At 42.0% G+C, this 21,002-nt stretch overlaps 1 pseudogene across 1 annotated transcript; it reads left to right on the top strand.

Annotated features, from left to right (window-relative positions):
* Nucleotides 1-3,701: 3,701 nt before the first annotated feature.
* On the top strand, nucleotides 3,702-20,389 carry LOC308106283 (adrenodoxin-like; annotated as a pseudogene). The gene is made up of 4 exons: nucleotides 3,702-3,778; nucleotides 4,301-4,425; nucleotides 17,733-17,863; nucleotides 20,272-20,389. The product of its transcript is annotated as an adrenodoxin-like (transcript).
* The last annotated feature ends 613 nt before the right edge of the window (nucleotides 20,390-21,002 follow it).

Raw genomic sequence — 21,002 nt, 5'->3', positions numbered from 1 at the left:
TATACACATAATCTTGTCTCACGGCAGGGCACTGTATCAGGCACCCGAAACTGTCAGCGAGGAAACTGACACTGTGAGAGCCAACCCAAAGCGCAGCTAGGAGGGGAAAGAGGCGCACCGCCTACGTAGACACACTGCGGCGCAAGTACGGAGCCAGCAACACAGCAGAGCTCAAGACCCTGACTCCCTAGACAGGAGGGTGTCAAGGGCCCGCAATTCTGGAGTCCCGAGTTGGTGTAGGCTAGTCCGCACTATTACATCGCATCGTATTGATGCAGGACTTAAAACAGATATCCTGGGACAAAACAGAAGCCGCATGGGAGAGGGATCTGGGTGTAGAGCTTTCTTATGAGGAGATGTGGCGGGATAGTTTGATTTGTATCCACACCTCCTCACTGTGTTTACAACATGATCTAATTCAGTTTAAGGTTCTTCACCGTCTTAACTATTCATGGGATAAGCTGACCAGACTCTTTTCCATTATACAGACGTTGGCTATCCTTGATGCAGCGGCAGCCATATCCCAGATTCATCAGGACATGTTCTGGGCGAGGTTCTCTCTCAACTGCTACTGGGGTCAAATATTTGTATTTTCCCACATGTGTGGACAAACCATAATGCCTGCTTTCCACACAGCCATTTTTGGTATACCCTTCAGAATGCAAGGTCGTAACTCTGCAACTGCAAGCGAATGCTTTAGCGTTTGGTTCTCTGCTAGCTCGCAGACAGATTATTTTAACTGGAAGTCCAATAAGGCTTTATTATAAGGCCGTCATTTCTGCAGTGGTTAAGGCAGGTGCTATCTTTTCTTATAGCTCAGATAAGCTATAAAGTGTATACAATATGCAAAAACTTTGCCTTGACTTCGAGACAAGTCATTTCATACTTTGTTGAAGAACTTTCCCTTGAACTTTCCCTTCAATTGAATTTATTGTCCACCTGGTTATATACTACCTTCAGATGCATCAGTCACGTCAGTTGAACTTAAATGAGATGTCTCGCTGTGTTATTGTTTTGTTTTTTTCTGGAGCCTTGTGGGGGGATGGAGGGTGTCTAATCCTGGTCTATACTTCCATGTGTTTGTTTCTGTGTGGTTGTGTTTACATAATATATACTATAATTCACTCTCTCTCTGTGGGTGCGTTCGGAAATTACGCACTGGAGCACACTTGCCTATTAGTTTGTATTGGCCAGTGCACTCAGTGCTGTATTTTCGAACGCACCCTTAGTGTGTGTGCGTGTGTGTGTGTCTCAATGTCAGTCATTTCAAATCTCTTTGGTCTTGTTGGGTGTAGTGTAGTGTAGTGAGCCTTGTCTTGTATTGTATTGGGGATACTGATTTGTCTCAATTGGAATAAACCGCTCCAGAGGATTTCCATTTCTGTGTTCAGCACCTGTCCAAATGAACACAGATACACAGTCTGTAGTAAATAGGTGAATTTGACACTGCAATTACAGTATGTATCACTACAAACTCTTTGTGAAAGAAAGCTGAGTAGCACTCCACAAAAACCACAAGATGGCAGCAAAATACCACTCCTCATACACAAAACATTGCTGAGTATATTACATTTCAAGCCACTAGATGTGGCATTCTTTACTTAGGCTGTTGCCTAGTGTACAGATGTTTGCCTTCTTTGACAGGAGTGAATATCATGCACACTTCCCATTGTTAGTTACTTTACAGTGCTTGCAATTACAAATACCATTATGTGTTTGCTTTACCATCATTGCATAGTACATCTACTGTACTTGAATATGTTTGCATATGGAGTTGGTCTGCCATTGTTAGCTGAAGTCTCTGTCTGACCGCTGTTAAACTCTTTGGTATTGATTCAGGTGAATGTTACAGCAGAGAAAAAGACAGTGAATGATTTATAGCACTGGTCTATAAACTCCTGCTCAGTTCAGTACTGGAACGCAAGAACGCTTTGGAAAGGCTGACTTTGTCTGATAAAGCTTGGTCCTTAAAGGACCCCTTCACCCCTTTTCAAACTATCTTTATATAACTGGTCCTCACTAATGCTCATAATAAGATGGTACCAATTCTGTCTACTCACTCTGTGTCTCAGAGGAGTTTTTTTTTATGAATGCAAGAACAATGGCTTAGAGCAGGAACTTTTCAGGAAAGGCTGTTTTTTTTTACTTGGAAATGAGATGCAGAGTGAGTTGACCAAAATTATACCATATCATAATGAGCATTAGTGAGGACCAATTATTTGAAGATAAGGTGTGTGTGTGTGTGTGTGTGTGTGTGTGTGTGTGTGTGTGTGTGTGTGTGTGTGTGTGTGTGTGTGTGTGTGTGTGTGTGTGTGTGTGTGTGTGTGTGTGTGTGTGTGTGTGTGTGTGTGTGTGTGTGTGTGTTCGCACACACACGATACACAGAGGGAGAGAGAGGTAATGAACTGATGAACAGTATGTTTATGTTATGTTGATGATTTGTTATGTTTGTACTGCAAACTGTCTGCAAACCAGGTTTCTCTGAAGGGACACTAACCAGAAATTAATTGAAGTCTATTCCCTGTAACAATTGACAATTGTTCTTAATGTCTTGAGTTGTTCTTTTCATTCTGCAAGGTAACATTAGTGTAGACAGTCGTCAATCAAAAACGACTCTGTAAAAGGTGCAGCGTGACACTGGTGTCTGAAGTACAGCCTACACGTGAAATACATTTGGCTTGAGGCAAACCACAACACACGCTTTATACACACAGTCCACCTTGTAAAAGTCATTCCTCACCACTGGTGTAGTGTTAAAAAAAATAAGTGTTTTTCAATTCAAAGTTTATATGGTCGTATTCTACTAAATTGGAGTGATTTTCCTTTTCAACATCCAAAAGATTATTATTTTTGTTCATCTTTAATAATGTTTTGGTCGTTAAGAAGGAAACATAACTTATCTTAATGTCTTAAAGATAAATAAAAAGCTCCTACAGCACGGAGAAACCTGTCTTTCATCTGATAGCCATCTTTCCGTAAATTAGGCAGAGGCAGCGCGTCTTGTAAAAGTCATTTATGGGAGCTGTGTTTGGACATCGAGTTCTGGCACTGCAGCAAAGCCAACTCAGGCTTCGGTCCTCAACACACAGCTTGGCTTTCTCTGCAGGATGACGTTATGTTTTTACCAATGCTCTGCTGTGTAGTGGAGATACCGGGAAGGGAGCCATTATTGCCTACGATTTGCCAATTGAAATATCATCATTCAACTGGAAATCACTTTGTGCTCCTCCAGGCTAGATGATGAGCGCTGTATATAAAGTGATGCTTTTAAATTATTATGGTTAGTGCGATTATTACTGTTGTTGACATTTATTCTGGGATGTTTTCCATGGCCAAGCAATGAAAGCTGTAACCGTAAGTGTATCCAGCGGCCAGCCTGATCAAGATTTTAACTGGCATGTTCACCACACAGGGCTGTCTCTACACCAGTAATTCTCAACCTTTTTAATTTCAAATACCCCATTTGGATATGCATTGAGCCATGGACTGCCATTTGATATGATTGTTATCTCTGCACATCCCCCGCGGCCACTGCTGCTAAGGTTATTTGCTGCTAGAATGCCTTTTTGTTTGTGGGTCTTTCCTGTACATTTTAGCCTTATTTGTATCTTTTATTGTTGTTTTGTTTTTCTTATTCTTTAGTGTGTTGGAAGTATTATCTTTTCTATATTATGCTGCTGTTGTTGCACAGTCTTGCGGAAATGCCGACATTTTGCTACTTCTGCTTGTCAAATAAAACCACCTCCTTTCTTGACCAGATCATTAAGAGCATATTCCGGTTATAAAAACCTGTACTCGTTGGTCCTAGGGGTGGGACGATATATCGATATATCGATATATCGCGATACTTTCTCCCGCGATAAATAATCGATATCCTCCCAAAAAATATCGATATTAAAAAAATATATATATATTTGTTTTTTAGTTTGTGATACGTTGTTTTTCCTACTCTGTATTTGTGTAATGATGATTTTGAACTGTTTGGTGCTATTTTATGTGTTTATGAATTGAATACAAGGACTATCGTGATATATCGTTGGTGAATTTTCATGCAATATATCGTGATATCGCAATATATCGATATTTTCAGATATCGTGATATATCGTTGGTGAAATTTCATGCAATATATCGTGATATCGCAATATATCGGCATTTTCAGATATCGTGATATATATTGTTATCGTGGGCCTAATATCGTGATACATATCGTATCGTGAGGTACCCATATCGTCCCACCCCTAGTTGGTCCTATTGCCATATCCACTCATTTATCTCATCTCCATGCATCTCACTCTGTAGGTCTGAGGAGAAGGTGACGGTCCACTTCATAAACCGTGATGGTGGGAAGCTCATAGCATCAGGAGCTGTAGGAGACAGTCTGCTGGACGTGGTGGTCAACCAGAACCTAGACATTGATGGCTTTGGTAAGATACCTTTTAAAGGACGACTTCACCCATTTTCAACTTATCTTAATATAATTGGTCCTCACTAATGCTCATTATAATATGGTAAAAAAAAATTGTCTACTCACTCATTTCCTACGGTCTGTGTCTCAGAGGAGGGCTGTGGACAGTTCAGAAACCCGCCTACCAGTGACATCATCGATGGGGAATCCAAGCTAATAGAAACGGCAGGCTTTCTATTCCTGGAAGGTTAGCATGCTATAATGGAAGCCATTGTTCTCGCGTTAATAAAATAAAATAAAAAATGTGAAAATGTCACTGGTAGGTGGGTTTCTGAACTGTCCACAGCCCTCCTCTAAGACACAGACTGTAGGAAAGAATTGTACCATATTATCATGAGCATTAGTGAGGACCAATTATATGAAGATAGGTTGAAAATGGGTAAAGTCGTCCTTTAAGCTTAATTTATACTCCGTGGTACAACGGTGTCGAACACTTCTTGTCAGCAAGCGACAGCCTTGTGCGATTGAGTGCAAGTGAAGCATTACTCATTGTCCACTCCTTGCCAGAGCAACGTATAGTATAATGATTGAAAGGGTATTTGTTCAGTGTCTTGCTCAAGGGCCCTTTGGCCTGCTGGAGGCATTGTCTGAGGCAGCAATTGGACCTGTGACCTTCATGCAACAAGATGGTCTGTGCTAGACCCCTGTGGCATTTAGTTCAATGATTTAGTGGCATACTGTATGTCAGTCAGTTTACTTTCACTTGGACAAGTGATATTGGACAATATATGTCAATATGATACATATTTGATAAAAGAATTAATCGACATAAGGAAGCAGTAGACTTTTCTACTTTTTCTAGACTGGAAAAAGCCAGTGCAGGGGGCACGGTGGCACAGTCGGTAGTGCTGTCGCCTCACAGCTAGAAGGTCCTGGGTTCGATTCCCGCTGTGGGCGCTGTGGGCGTGTCCTCTCCTCCGTGTCATCAGTGCCCATGGGGTTGGCAAAAGGGCCTCTCTGTGTGGAGTTTGCATGTTCTCCCCGTGTTCCCTAGGGTAGGTACCCTCACAAAAACATGCAGTAATCCTGGTCACTATACGCCTCCCCCTGGCCAGCCGGGGCGCCTGATGGAGGGGAAAGGAACTGGTTCCTTCCACGCGCTACCTCCAACCAGGGAAACTCTCCCCTGTCAGGTGACAAGAAGGTCAGTTGGCTCTCATGCATTGAAGGAGGCATGAGCTCGGCCCTGGCCTCCCTAGGTTGGCAGAGGGAAGGTAATGCCCAGGATTACATAGACAATTGGCACTGGGTGTAAAAAATAGGGGTTACAAAATCGTGGGATAAAAATTTCCCCCCAAAAAAGAACAAGCCAGTGCAAAGCAGCAGTAATTAGATATATTTAATAACATTGAAAGAGTATACGTATATTAAAACGTGCTACCTGACAAAATGTAATAATTGTAATTACTGAAATGTAGGAAGTTACAGTTTATTACTACATCTACATCAGTCGATAATAATTATCACACTGAAATGCAATGCCACTAATTATGGGTTGTGTTTCATCTTCCTCCATGCTTGAGAGATCTGTCAGCTAATTAGAGAGAGAAAAAAGAGAGTGACAGACAGAGAGAGAGAGACATCAGGTACACCAAGGTCTCTTCCTCATCAACAATGTTTCACTTTGCTTTCAATTGATAATTCAAGAAACATTTAGCTATCCCCCACGAGTTTAAACACGCACACACAATGTTACATGAGAGCACACATTAGGCAGTAGACATATGGGCTACAGTATATTTCATTTGCCAAGAAGCCTCCTATCACCTTCAGGAATGTTCCTTAGGTACCTGTTTTGTCAAAATTGTTTCATGAATTGAGATGACCTAATATGACCCTAGAAAGCATCATGTGACTAATGTTAAAATTGACTTGCGGCTTTGGTATACATGGTAATCAAGCCTCTGGCGCAACCAAATTAATTGACTAGAATATCTAATCTTGTGGATGAAAAATTATTTTACTTGTAAGAAGAAGAAGCTGAAGCTGCGTCTTAGCATTAAATAATTAAAATGAGAAAAAAGAAAGGAAATGAAAATGTATGAACATTATAATGTGAAAATGTTGCGGCTGACATTTAGAATAGGAGGATTGACTCCTAAATATTTCACATGCAGAATGGAACTTCACACCAAATCATCTGTGTACATTGCACAACACTGGTGCCAGTACACTGAAACTTTATTAAGTCAGTCATCACATAACCCCTAATAAACCTGAAAATATCAGATCTACAAGCTCACCATGCGTCGTGATGCGACATGTTGTGAGCTTGTAGATGTGCTGGTTTTGGTGTGCGACACTGGCACAGAACTACTGTATAATAAGCCTTTTATTACAGCATTGGTTTCTCTCATAGGTTTTTTTTGGGACAAGGCTAGTAAACATCTACCCCTGCATGTTTGCACCACTGCTACAATTACTGTCCATACATAAATACTATGTTAAAGGATTTACACAGAAAATATGACGTGATGAATTGAACAGAGGATTCTGTGGGTGTCGCTTTCCCATATTAGGTGCTCTGCGGAGATGCCACATCAGTCACCATGACATCTGTCACATCTGGCCTGCTGCAGTACACAGACGCTCGTAAATTTCTCTGTGGCTTTATATGGTAGAGAGTCACAGCACCTTGGGGGTTAAGGCGGGAGGAGGGGAGGCAGAGAGATGGAGACGTGAGGAGGAAAAAAATAGAAGAGAGTGGAGGTGGAGTGGAAACAGTAAAAGAGACTACAGATAAAGACAGAGAGAGAGAGAGAGAGAGGGGAAAGTCACAGAAAAAATTGGACACTCAGCAATACGTTCAAGACCCACTCGCTTTTCTCTCCAACACTGTCTGTGTGTCTGTCTGTCTGTCTGTCTCTCTGTCTGTCTGGTTTTCCTCACGTGTCTCTGTCTATCCGTCTGTCTGTCTGTCTGTCTGTCTGTCTATCTCTCTCTCTTTCTCTCAGTCCTATTTTGGTATTGGGATGATAGAATCGGCTCCTGTGAGGGAGAGAAGAGCACCATGTTTTGCTCCTCTGTCACTATCAGCAATCTGCCTTACCTCCCCTGCCCTCCCTGCAGTGTGAGTGATTGTGTGTTTGTGTGTGTGGGCCCGCACGTCACTTAATAATGAGCAGACTTCACAACCGCAGGGCCGTGAAAGATAACCCCCCCCCCCCCCCATCACTACAGTTATCCGCCTACCAGCGGAGCAAAACAATACAATACCCTGTATCCAAGCTGACGTTGATTAACACATTTCTTCATAGTGTGGCCGTTAATCATATTATATTACATTATTTTTATGTTGAGTTTGATGGTCAGTATTTGGCCAAGCTATAGAGGCAATAAGCTCAGATAGTTAATGCATTTACTGTAAATTGCTATTTTATAGCGTGTCCTAATGTGGTGACAGCCTATGCCTTCATTTGAACAAATGGAAATATGATTTCATGAATTAGATAGGCCTATATTGTGGTTAGCGAGGGGAAAGGATTACTACATTACTGTATAACCACAACATCTTACAGTAGTTTGAGTCCAGCTCAGGACCTGTGTTGCATGTCATAAATCCAGGGCTAGATCCTGAGTCCATGGGGCCCGGGGCCTGGGACTGCCTCAGGGACCTCAGAAATGCATGTCTTAATACATCATCAATGCATTAATACAATAACATTGTAAAGTTTAGTGGCTTTATATGGTAAAATACTAGATCATAAATGCATGTCTTAATACATCATAAATGCATTAATACAATAACATTGTAAAGTTTACACAGGTTTCTTTTTCCATTAATGAGATCTAGTATTTTAGGTTTATCAGCCAAAGGCACAACTTTGTGATAGACATTGGCAAGGAAAAAGTTGTGGTTCAACATAAACCATAGGACGTCTCTAACAGTTAGATAATGACATGAGCTAAGGTGCTTTAAAGCCTGACATACAGTACACATCAGGCCTTACTGTAGTGACCTGTAGATCAACTGACAAACAGTTGTGCTCGAAAGTAGGGGTGGGCAACCATAATAATAACTAGAATTTATATAGCGCCTTTCAAGAGACCAGAGAATGCTTTAAACCAAGAAAAAAAATTATGAAAACCATGTCTTGACCGGTCGATCCTAGAGGGGCTTTTTGGTCGATCGCAGAGCAATTTGCAAATCCAGACAAAAAAATCTATTCATTCACAGTCATGCTCAGGTTTGCTGGTTTTAATGTGAACCGCAACGAATCCTATTAGGGGAGTGGTGCACTGTGAATTAACACAGGAACGACCCTGGCAGCATATCAGTGGTCCAGGTGTGTTACCTATGGAGGCAGATCAGTCTCGGCTACTAGGCTGCTACTATTTTTCCACAAGACAAGACACCAGAAGAATTGGAACGAGTGAGACGAGAAAGAGTTTGGAACAGATGCCATGAGACAAAAGACATACAATGAAGGAATGTAGAATGGGAAACGTATTTTGTCTCATCAGCAACAAATATGCAGCGATGGTGAAAAAAAACGAACTTGGAAAGACATGACAAACCACAAATCATTTGACTTCTCCAGCCGAGAAAAAGAGAGAAGGAACTGAAATCTCAGCCATATACTGTATGTGCCATACATGAAACTGGATCAAGTGCTGTCATCAGTATTTGAACCACATGAATCCTAGCATCCCTATTCTGGGCATGTCATAATAGGCGAACATCCGGGCAAAAATATCAGACCTACAAGCTTGTGAGCTTGTAGATCTGCTATTTAGTGGAGAAGACATTTTGGGGAAAAAAGGAAAAAAGTACAGGCCCCCGCTCAGCAAAGTCTATAGGGTTTAAGTATGTATTTGTCTCATCAGCAACAAGTGCACAGTGATTGTGAAGAAAGGGAACTTGAAAAAAATAACACTTTCGGACACGCCTCAAATCATTTGACAAAATGTTGTCAGCCGACAGTGAAGTGAGACAAAGAAAGAAGGAACTGATATCTCAACCATGTGCCGTGCATGAAACTGGATAAGTGCTGTCATCAGTATTTTAAAAGTGCCATAAATAATTCATATTTTTGATGTGCATAACACTTTTTTTCAGTCATCTTGCCTTTATTATTCACCAGGGTAGTGTTGATTTTGACAGCAAATTTTTAGTCATAATCTTTTGAATAAAAAAAAGTAAATCTCATGCCCAAAAAGTTTAGCCCACCCCTGTTCTAGAATATCGTTGCTGTCGGGCAGAAACCTCTTATCTCCATATTCTAACTTTTTGTGTTTTTTCGTAAATTAACACCCTACTTGATCATACTATAGCGTCACACAAAAGCATAAAAAGTAGCAGATCCGCAAGCTCCAAGTGCGGCGCGAAGCGACATGTTTTCAGCTTGAAAATCTGCTACTTTTGCTATTTTTTTATATGGATCCTGAAAAGTTTTCTGTCTTTCATCACTGTCCTATCCGAACAAAGCAGACATTTATAATAAATACACAATCCGATGTGCACAATTAGCCCTGTGAAGTGTTAAGACGTTGTTCACTGTTCGTTTTTACACACGTGCACACACGTGAAATATATTTAACTCTAATTTTACAATGATAATGAAAGTCGATGGGGCTCTGATCAGGCTCAAACCTTGCCAAAATTTGGAATGTCAAAGAAATGTCATAGATAGACGACTGATGTCATAGATGACTGGGTGACGTCCACAGGCTGGCCACATGGATGAGATCCACAATGGAGCCACGCCGTTCCAATGTGGATGCCGAGATCCACATGATTTGATTTTTGCAGTATCAGAGTTCGTTCTCCTCGCTGCAAACACCTTTGGAATTAACTGCACCCGTTGAACAGCTGGAAGAACCACATCTTTAGGAAGTAATAACCGTCCATTCCGGGAAACAGGTTGAATACTTTTGGAAGGATCCCAACGATTCCAAGAAATTGTATTAGAAATGTGATTGTAGTATGTAAACACTGCTTTTCTTGTTTAGAGTTGCATGCTAAATCAGATTGTGGTGTAAATATTTGTAAGGGAAAGGCCAGGCTGATAAAGCTGGACTGATGTCCCACATGTACCTAGCTTTCCATATACGCATCTTTTTTCAACCACTTAACCCATTAAGACCAGCATGAGGCCGATTCTACCAATGCCTTCAAAAATCTGTAGTTCTGAAACTTCAAAAAAATGCAAACACTTTCAAGATTTTTCACAAATGTTAAAAAATAGCAGATGTACAAGCCCGCAGTGTGGCACGAAGTAAATAAACACATTTTTGCCTATAATGACATGCCCAAAATAGGGGCACCAGGTTGAAAGTGGTTTTTCAACCACTTTTGAGGAAAACTTTTGGTTGCAAAGTATAAATACATCACAACTTGACATGACCCCAAAAAATAACAATTTTCAAGCCTGATAACATCTCTTCTGCTCCCCACGTGTCTCGTGTACATAGTTACAAGATTAGTGTTAAGAGGAATGTGGAGAGACAGAGACACGTACACGTGCCGACAATCACGTACAACGGACAAGAAACAGTTCTATACGTTTTCACACGTGCACGCACGCTCACACACACAAGCACGCACACGCCTCCCATTAAATATTTTATGTTAAAATAATTTAAAAAATATTATAAATATAGTGATAAAAAATATATTTGAAATATTCTACTTTTACTACAGAAATATGAGTAAGGAAAGAAGCCGAGTTCAAACAAGTGTGAAAATGTTAATTAGTCACACTCCTGACACGTGCAGCCTTGCATGCCCAAGGGCCTGTTGGTTTGTTATTTGGTGTGCTTCTGCACAGTACAATCCCTCAGTGATGAACACAAATTAGCATGATACATCCAACTGTGGATGTATCATGTATGTGCGTACTGTATGTAAGTAAATGCATTTAGTGCATTACCATGTCTATTTAAGACTCCATAAATCATTGTTTGTCCATTGTGCTCTGAGCCTGAATACTTCTGCCCCTCCAGCCAAGATTGGCATTTGCTCAGCTGCTTACTCTGGGGCAATTCATTCTCATTTTTGATCTATTTCTAGAGAACAAGTCCAGTCTTTTCTTCTCATGTCTGAATCTCGCCGTCTTGGAGCTAGCCAGGTGCTTAATCAGGTTCAGCATTTGCTCTGTCATCTATTTTGTTTGTTTCTCTGCCATACACTGTCTGATCTTTTATTAATAATATATTACGAGTCTACGTTTAGTGTCCAGTAAATTATATTTATGCTCTTTTGTAGTATTTAAGTTACCTGAAATAAGTGACCTGGTACAAGGATTGTCAGGGCCTGATTTACACTTTGGTAGATCTACAAGCTCACAATGCGTGCACTTTGACACGTGTGCTTGTAGATCTGCTATTCGTGGCACACAAATCAAGCATTACTCACCATGTACAGTAGTGCTCACCTGACTCACCAAGCTGTTTATAGAGCAGAAAATATTTTGTCAAAATGTACAGAAAAGGCAAAAAGAAAACAAACAGACATATATTTGGGGAACTTCTAAGGACTAACATAAATCTAAAACACATTTATAATAAACAAATGAACCTTAGGGTGCCAACCCCGCCCGCACCATCATCTCTGTGACCTTGACCTGAACTGATCTCTTCAGGCAGCCGACCGATCATTCCCTCCTAGTTTGTTCTCGAGCTATCATGCTAATAAATAAACAAACAGATAGACAGGACTGATTAGAAGGTTTCAACACTCTCCAAAATATATTTTCAGATACCTTTCTGGGGTATTTTTTTTTTGAAATTGTTACAGTATAGAAGTGAGGTGCTCAAATGATTTCCCCAAAATGGCCAGGGAGCCGACTAGTGTCTACATAACAGATGGCTACATGACACAAAGATATAATATTTACCATGGCTGCTCGAAACGTCTCAGTGTGATCAAGATAAAAAACGAAACACAACACAAATACATAAACATCTAATCTCTCTGTTCAACGTCTTAAAATCAAATCAGAGGCTATCATAATGTGGAGGTCATCTCACTGTACCAAGCAGTGTCAGAAAGTATGACAACACTATGAAATGCAACTCTATGGAAGTGCGTCAAAGCCTCTTGAGTGACACTTAATATTTTTTACAGTGTCTGGTGGTGAGTGCTCTGAACATGTAGGCCTAAATATAGGGTATGAAGTCCAACCTTTTACCTTTGACCCCTGCCCGCTCCGCCCCCGTCTCCTCTGCCCTGCCAGGATGCAAAGCTTTGATGCATCTCTACACACACAAATGCTCCTTTTGAAGTCAGCGGCTCTTAAACTCTCCGCCTCTGTCCTCCTCAACATCTGTTTTTCTTTCCAAGACATTTTTCTCTCTCCTGTCACCTGTCTCTCTCCTCTGCTCTACCTTCACTTTAATTAGTCTGCATCTGTATATCAGGAGAATCATCTCCTGTGTGTGTACAGACACAGTGGGAGAGAGAGACAGAGAAAGACTACTCTTGATGAAGAGATCTGATTTTGTGACACATTTCCAGGACCCCCACTTTGATATGCATTAGGCCACGGTCCCCCTAATACCTTTATATTTTCTCTGGGATCCCAATCTACACTGTAAAATCAAAATTCTACTTAGTTACAGACGTGTAAAACGTCCATTTGGACCCCTGGTGGTCCCCAGACCCGACATTGAGAACCTTCGACCTATGTCAAGCGTCCCGGGTGTACGGCAAAGTATAAAACATTTGGCCTCGACGGTGAGACCTTGTAGCGGGAGAGAGAACACAGGTGCCACTGTTTATCGCGAGTGCTTACAGTACATTTTGTCCCGCACTCGACGGAATGCTGAGTGTCATTTTTTGGCCTAAAAGGATATCGCGTCATATTTGAAATTCCTACAGTAGATGTGACGCTGTGAGGAAGGAAGCGAGGCTGGATTCGACACAGGTGGCGATCAGATGCAGGGTGGCGGAAGTTAAGACTAGATATGACGTGGTCAGAGCTCCTTGCCTGCCCAGTCCCCCCCCCCCCTTCACAACCGCCGCTCTCGCTACAACACGTGAGCTGGAGACAAAATGATTGGCAAGGGGCCCCTCAGCGCCCACAGGGGCCAGTACTGTGGTCGTATCTACTGTAAACAGCTACTGGTCTTCCTGCGGGATTAACTCTGTTTTCTGGCAGGTTATGTTCTTGCCTGTTGTGTTCATAACCAATATTCACAATCAGTCATGAGACTTCCTACCCCCCCAGGGCATAATACCAGGAAACATGAATAGGCAGTCCTCTCTGTGTGTGTGTGTGTGTGTGTGTGTGTGTGTGTGTGTGTGTGTGTGTGTGTGTGTGTGTGTGTGTGTGTGTGTGTGTGTGTGTGTGTGTGTGTGTGTGTGTGTGTGTGCACATGTACAGTCCTTGTGTGTCCTGATTAAGATGTTTACCTTCAACGGTGCCTCTCTGTGCCAGAGGCCTTCTTCATGTCCGCTAGCTGCTGCTGTGTGTGCGTGTGGGGAGTGTATCCTATGCCTGGGCGTGTCAGTCGATGTACACAGTAAAAACCGGTCAATGTTAATTTAACTTTGAGAGTGCACAAATGGAACCAAATGAACCCGGTCCTATAGCAAGTTGTTGCCACCAGGCAGCCACCTCTGTGGTTTGGGTTCCTCCGACACTCAGGGACACAGGCAGATGGTTCAAACACATTTATTGTACAGTGGCACGATGTTACAAGCCAGTGCAGGTGGAATTGCTTTCCTGACAGAGGCTCTTAGCTCTCCTGAGTGTGTGTGGGTGGGGGGGGGATGACTGAGTGGTGCAAGCTCAGAGTCAAATTAGTTTGGATCCAGGTCGGGTGTAGCCTCGGGGTAACCATGATTTTTTTTTGTTAGGCCGGGTGTGACTGCTTATATCAGCCATCACTCACACCACCCTCCCCTTTTTTTGTATATATTTTTTATTTGTCATGCTTTTTTTTGTACATAGTGGTATTTTTTCTTTGTATTTTTATGTTGATTTTTGAACTGTTTGGTTGCTACTATATATGTTATGAAATTAATTCAAGGACCCCAACGGAAACAAGTCCGCAAGGACTTTTTTGGTCGGACCTTTTAGACAAAAGTATTATAAATGTAACTGTGTTGTTTTACATTCTTTTGCCTAATAACATTTTCAATCAATCAATCAAAACCATAGCTACATGTGGTGTGTGTGTGTGTGTGTGTGTGTGTGTGTGTGTGTGTGTGTGTGTGTGTGACGTGTGTGTGTGTGTGTGTGTGTGTGTGTGTGTGTGTGTGTGTGTGTGTGTGTGTGTGTGCAGGGGAATTTCTACATGCGAGTCTTCACTTCAAGTTCCTCACAAGATGCTCTCATCAATAATGGTCTGCATTTGGCCACATATCGTACAATCATTTACATCATGGTTTTTCCATGGTCATTAAAATGTTGGCGTGGTTAAGAAGCGATCGATGGCTAAGATAATCGATAGTTGCCGCCCTAATACTGTACTGAAATGATTGGAGTAGAATAGCTTACATACTGTATTGTACTACAGTACGTTTAGGAAAATGGATGTCAAGTATACAGTGAGTTATAGTCAATGGGCTAAACATACCAGACCACTGTATGGTCCTTTTAAAAGTGGACATGTGATAACAGGACTTCTTAACCACTTTCAACTTGGCGTCCCTATTGTGGACAATGTTTTTGAAATTTTCAAAACATTATGCACATAGCAGGAGTATGAAAAAAGGGATTAAGTGGTTAAACATTTTCAGAGGGCAACCCCATCCACGTAGAAACAAAACCAGATATTGATGAGCTATACTGTATTCTTACCATGCTTTCTACTCCTCCCTAGCATTTTCAGTACAAAACCCGTATAACTCTGCCTGTTGGTTTGACAACATTCTCCACATTCAGAGAAGAAAAAAAATCCCTCTCCTCTCTGTAAAGAAGGAAGGAAGTGTGGACCTGAACGTGCAGGTTTGTCCTCCCAGTGACTGAGTGTTTTGGTCTGGGTTTTGGGCCGTGTCTGGTGGAAGTGGGTGGTGTACTTTTTGGATGACCTCTGTGCGGTCCCGTGTCTCACAGAGGGAGGAGAAGAAGCGGGGAGGGGCTCAGTGGTTTACATGCATCGCTCGCAGCATCTCCTGAGGTCATGGAGTGGTTCGTAGAGGATTTCTAGCATACTGCACGTGATGATCTTTATTTACGCATTCTTGGGGTGTTTTTTTGCGTGAGTCTTGTGAATGCGTGAGATAGCAGACTCAGTTTTATCATAGCTAGCTGTGAATCTGCTTTCAACCAGGCTGCCACATTAGAAAGTAAAGCATAAACCTCTTAAAACTTCACTTGTCCCAGCAGCATGGTTTGTGGCATAATTTTCAGGTGTTAACCACTTAACCCCTATACTTTGTTGACCGGGGACCCCCAGGGGCCTATACTAGTCTCTCCTTTTACCCCCTCTACACCAATTCTCTACACCGAAAATAGCCGAAGCTCAAGCGTAAATAGCAGCTGGTACATCTGCTTTTTTTGGCCGAATGTTCACCTCAGAATAGGGACACTAGCTTCATGTGATCAACATCACTCTCTATCCCTCTAAACGTACCTCTTTCCCCTTTTTGCTGTAAACTAATCTCAAATAAGGCAGGAAGGTCTCAGTGAATATGAAATAGAAGAGCAGTGGAGCGTGGTTGGAGGGGCCAGGATAGAGGAGGTTCATCTGGTTGTTGCTAACCTCTTGACTGCAGGCTAAAGTATGTTTATAAATGACATCAACTAGACAGGAATTCTTCTGGAAAACCTTTGCCATTGAGTGTGCACGTGTCTGTACATACGTATGCATGTGTATACATACAGTAACAGTACAGTATGTCTGTATGTAGTGAAGCCATCATGCCCCTATTTCTATTTCTTCCTCTCTCTCTCGATTTCAATTCAAAGGGGCTTTATCGTCATGGGAAATATAGGTTTACATGGTCAAAGCAAGAGTAAAATAATTTTAAAAAAATATACGTAGCCTGCGAGTTAGTTCTGGCAGATATGAGAGAGAGAGAGAGAGAGAGAGGAGAGAGAGAGAGAGAGAGAGAGAGAGAGAGAGAGAGAGAGAGAGAGAGAGAGAGAGAGAGAGAGAGAGAGAGAGAGAGAGAGAGAGAGAGAGAGAGAGAGAGAGAGAGAGAGAGAGAGGAGAGAGATATTCTATGGGGCTGTTTACAGCGTCATGCAGACCCATACAGTACGTCATACTCTGACGTGGCAGTCAGCTGTCCAATCGGGCGGGTTATTTAAGCTCACCTTCATCTGTGTTCTGTCTGCTTTGTGTTTCATAGGTGTTGTCATGCAGCTTTTGCTCCCAGCACCACCAGTGGGCTCTGCTCTATTGGTTCAGTTCCCCATGGGGGGATGTTATTGTCTCCGCCAGGCCGAAAGGCATGGCGAGAGAGTATGTTTTCGCCCCTGTCCGTCCGTCCGTCCGTCCGTCCGTCCTGTCTGTGTGTTAGCAGCTAATCTCTGGCACCGTTGGCCCGGTCGCTCCGAAACTGTGCACACACACTCCCTGGATGCCAATTCAGAACCTCTGCCCCAATTTTTTCACATGGGCCTGTTATAGCGCCACCAGGAGGCCGATTTGTGCAAAACCCTTTTTTTTTACATTACTCCTACAGATTTTATCCAAACGTCATGCAAATCGGTACACAGTATTTCTATAGTCATGTGATCAACACAAATCTGTCCGATTTCCCATATTCCATCCTCATTGCCTATGGTTGGCTTCCAAAGTTTGCAGGATTGGTCCGTTTTGAACAAAAAGCCTCAAACTATGCACGCAGCTTGCGATTTCCGTGAATTTTCACACGCACATTCCCACTAGGCCGAGGAAGAAATGCCACCCTTTTCACATTGGCCTGTTATAGCGCCACCAGCAGGTCTAATTTAGCAAAACAAATTTTTGGAACAAAATGCCTCAAATCATGAATGCAGTGTCTGATTGCTGTGAAAGACCTAAGAATAAATGGCACCCTTTTCACATTGGCCTATTATAGCGCCACCAGGAGGCCACAATAACGTACCTGACCTGGCGGAGACCTGTGCTCCGAGGAGCACTTTTTCTAGTTATATATCTATCTCCCTGCTCTTAAAGGTTAATGATGGTTGTCTTAATTATGCTGAGCAGGGAGAAAAATGTAGCAAAGCCTGAACGCCAAAATAAAATAAAATATTACATCCACTCTTGTATTCTCATTCTATTGTTTCATATATTTGGTCTGTAATATTGGTTCAATCTATTCGTGAGTTATCTGACAGAACTAAGAAAAACTACAAATTCTCTCCCTCTCTCTCTTTCCCTCAGGGGCATGTGATGGGGACGTTGGCGTGCTCCACCTGTCATGTGATCCTGGACCAGGAAGTGTATGATACTCTGGGATGTATGGTTGATGAGGAGATGGACATGCTGGATCTGGCCTTTGGACTTACTGACACGTCAGTCACACACACACACACACACACACACACACACACACACACACACACACACACACACACACACACACACACACACACACACACACACACACACACACACACACACACACACACACACACACACACACACACACACACACACACACACACACACACACACACACACACACACACACACACACACACACACACACACACACACACACACACACAGACAGACAGACAGACAGACAGAGTGATGACTGATTATTTGAGCAGTCACTCTGAGCTGCGAGTGACTGCACACATAGGACAAATCAGGCATCCCCACACTCACTAGAGATAGAGCCTCTGTCATGACAGCAATTGCATCCACTCTGGCTCGTAACATCTTGCCACTCTATAATACATGTGTTGAAACCAAGCCACAGAGGTGGCTGGTAGCAATGTCTCTTACTACAATACTGTACCCTTGTGGGGATGTCAAAAGCAACTTCTTGTTAAAAATGCAATTTTTACCTAACTGTAACCCCAACCTGAATGCCTAATCCTTTTTTTTTTGGGAGGGGGGGGGGGGGTATTCTTGGGGCATTTATTAGCCTTTATTGACTGCAACAGTGGGGAGACAGACAGGAAATGTGGAGAGAGAGTAGGGGATGACATTCAGTAAATGGTTCGGCCAGCGGGAATCAAACCAGGGACTCACTGGTCAGAGCATTGCGCCCATGTGGTATGCACCCTAACCATTCGGCTACCGGGTCACCCCCCACCTCCCCCCCAAACCTGAATGCTTTACTAATTGTAAGCAAATCTTTCTTAGCCATGACACTTTCCCTAAAGGGGACCTCAAAAATGTCCCCTTAAGTTCAAAGTTTGTCTGGTTTTACTATCGTTTTGGGTTTTTTTGGTCCCCACGTGGGTAGTTATACAAGGAACACACACACACACACACACACACACACACACTGCCCTGGCTAATCCCCACATTTCTCACATTGCTAAGCAGAACACATCATCACCTGTCACCACGGTGACGCAGCGTTCCGCTCCAATTAAAGACGATCGCGCTCTCTGATGGGTACCACATGTAGCTCCCCTACAGCTCCACAGATGATTCACTCACCACAAAGACAACCTCACACGTCCTACAATACATCGCCTAAGGTACACATCTGGAATAACAGCTGTTGCATAAGACCAGATCATATGGACATCACTGCATTACATCTGACGTGACACTCGGCACTTGCTGCTTTTTCCTCACAACATAATCAGGAGAGGTTTTTTATCCACAATAACATCCTGAGTGTTCATTTAACTTTGAGAGTCTCTAAATTAAAGGTGCTAATAAGTGAATTTTCTTTTTAGTTAAAGCTCTATATTCAAATAGCAGTCAGTGCTATAGAGTGTACTCAGTAACAGTGGTTAAATGCCCCCGTAGCTCCGGCTCTTTAGTTAACAGAAAATTACTTTTCAACCAGTCAGTAGAGAGCACCCAACAATAATTAAATTATTAACAAAATTGGAACTGGAACACAAACTGATACATTTTTATCAGTTTGTGTTCCAGTTCCAATTTTGTCTGCTCATTTATTTGTTTCATTATTTCCAATTTCACTTGTTTATCCTGTTTCCTGTGTGAGTTCTCTCTCCTGATTGGATAGAATTGGTATCCCGACCTGAAAATTTATTTTCTGTTTACTAAAAACCTGAAGAGATGGGGAGACTTTTTATTTAACTAACACTCTCCATAGCAATAATTCCTTTGAGAATATAGAGCTATTTAACATTATTTTAACAGAAAATAAAAGCAAAAATAATAATAATAATCACTAACAGCACCTTTAAGTAGTGTGCTGTGACGTGACACCAGTCCAGGGGTGCCGCAGAATACTTTGATAATATTTGGAATGTATCAATGTCACTTCACTTTAAGTTGCACTGTACTTGGTGCGTTCTTTCTACAGATCTACAGTCTACACCAAATCTCTTCACCAAAAAATAGCATAGTGTAGCATGGCATTTGTTATTAATGGTTTGAAAAAAATTCGATCTACAAGCTCTACACGTCTCATCGCAACAGCTCATAACGCATCACATAGCAATGCGTTGTGAGCTTGTAGATGGGTAATTTTTACCAGAAAGTAATAAAACATTAAAAAAACACATTTGGGAAAGTTTTCCTTTTAATTTTTTAAGTGCCCTAAATAGGGACGCGTATAAGTGGTTAACCCATTAAAAAAAGCATCTGTGTCATTTTAGATTTTTATCATTGGCTATTCAAAAATAGCAGATATACAAGCTTGTACATCTGCTATTTTTGAAAAATCTTGAAAGTGTGAGAACTACTGATTCAGGCAGCTCTTAATGGGTTAATGTGCTTGTCATGTCATCATTTCCTCCTTCCTGCCTCCTGTTGAACACAGGTCACGGCTAGGTTGCCAGGTGTGTCTGTCCAGGTCTCTGGAGGGCATGACCGTACGGGTGCCTGAAGGCTTCAGCGACATGAGAAGTGGCGATGACACCAGCGCTAGCACCTCATAGGGCCTCATATATACTCTGTCTGTTTGCACAACGGTGTCGCCTGCCGAAAGCAATTGATTTACAAGCGTTTTCTGCTTGTAAATCACTGCTTTTCTGCAAGCTGTAAGTATGCAGGTCTGTCTGCCTGACACACATATATCACCTATTCTATTTTTGTGGCTTTTGTAAAAGTTGAAACTAACTCTGTTTACACAAAAGATGTTGGAATAAATTAATCATTGGTAAAACTTTCATCCAATCTTCTTGTCGTTCTTTGAAAACCTTTTTAGTCTCGCTGTATAGATTTGCAATATTATGCTCTGGAAGCTTTTCTACTGTTCAATGTCAAGTTAAATGTATATTGGTGTTCCTGTATTTGTGGAGTGGTGGGGGGGATTTAGCTGTTCAAACACAATTTCAAAATGTATATAACATATTTATTGTTTATGAGAATGCCAAATTATTATATATAGTTTTTTCACATTAGTTGACTTTCCAGCCTCCTGCATTCGAACTGAGACATTACTCGATGCACTGTAAAATCGGGTCCATTCGGCTCCATTTGTACTCTCTCCGTGTTAAATAAACACTCAAGATCAATGTGGGGAATGCTTCAGTGGTGGGCTGTGGTGTT

This window comes from Gymnoscopelus braueri (assembly GCF_963280865.1).
Source record: "Gymnoscopelus braueri genome assembly, chromosome: 18".
NCBI classification, from domain to species: domain Eukaryota; kingdom Metazoa; phylum Chordata; class Actinopteri; order Myctophiformes; family Myctophidae; genus Gymnoscopelus; species Gymnoscopelus braueri.
Note: the sequence above shows the minus strand (reverse complement) of the source record. Positions and strands in the feature narration are given on the sequence as shown.